This window comes from Pteropus alecto, unplaced genomic scaffold (assembly GCF_000325575.1).
Source record: "Pteropus alecto unplaced genomic scaffold, ASM32557v1 scaffold250, whole genome shotgun sequence".
Lineage (NCBI taxonomy): Eukaryota > Metazoa > Chordata > Mammalia > Chiroptera > Pteropodidae > Pteropus > Pteropus alecto.
Genome location: NW_006430732.1, coordinates 50,049 through 51,446, shown reverse-complemented (window position 1 = coordinate 51,446; position 1,398 = coordinate 50,049).

Below are 1,398 nucleotides of genomic sequence, written 5' to 3'. Positions count from 1 at the left end.
CAAACTGAAACCACAATGAAATATCACCACACACTTGTCAGAATGGCTGTCATCAATAAATCAAACAAAAAGTGTTGGTGAGGATGTGAGAAAAAGGGAACCCTTATACACTGTTGGTGGAATTACAAATTGGTAGTCTGGAGGTTCCTCAAAAAATTAAAAATGTATCTACATTTTGACCCAGCAATTGTACTTCTGGGTATTTAGCCAAAAAAAAAAAAAAAAGCAATAATTTGTAAAGATCTATGCACCCCAATATTCATAGCAGCACAATTTACAATAGCCAAGATATGGTAGCAATCTATATGCCCATGAACATATGATTGGATAAAGAAGTTATGGTTCATATATACAATGGAATGTTACACAGTCATTTAATAAAAACAAAGTCCTACCATTTGCAACTCCATGCATGGACCTAGAGGTTATTATGCTGAGTGAAATAAGTCATACAGAGAAAGATAAATGCCATATGATTTCACTTACATGAGGAATCTAAGAAACAAAAAGAACAAACTAATCAAAAACAAACTTACAAATATAGAGGATAATCTGGTGATGGCCAGAGGGGAGGGGAGTTGGGGGGCTGGGAGAAAGGTGTGAAGGTTTAAAAAAGTATGAATTAGTAGTTGATATATGGTCATGGAGATGGGGAGTTCAGTCTAGGAAATATAGTTAGTATTAATGTAATGGCTGGGTGGAGAACCAGAGGAGAGAAAGAGCAATTAGAGGAATCGTTTTATAAATTATATAAATGTCCAACCAATGTACTGTATACTTGAAACTAATAATAAAATAAAAATTAATAAAAGAATCAAGAAATCATAACACAATCAAAGGAAAAAATAAATATTCAGTATGGAATCAAAGGGAATTGGAAATATAAGAATTGCCTGAAAATGAATTAAAACTAATCACTTTAAAGAGAGTCAGTAACAAGAAACACATATAATCAACTGAAAGAAATTAAGGCAATGACACATGAACAAAATTAGAATATTAACAATGACATAGAAATAATAAAAAATAACCAATCGGAGATCCTGGAGCTGTAAAATACAATAATTGCACTAAAAATAATGTGCTAGTTGGGTTAAACATCTGAGTAGATAAGCAGAAGAAAGAATGAAAACTCAAAGACAAGTCATTTAAGATTATCCAGTCAGAGAAGAAAAAAGAATGGAAAAAAAATGATGAAATCCTAAAGGAATTGTGAAATACTAACATACAAATAACTATATGCATTGTGTGAGTTCCAGAATGAAAGAAAAAGAGTAAAGGGGAGAAAGCATATTTAATGAAATAATGGTTAAAAACTCCCTAAATCTAGAGAAGGAAATGAATATCCAGGTTCCTGAAGGCCGAAGGATCATAAAATGGATAATCTAAAGAAGTCTA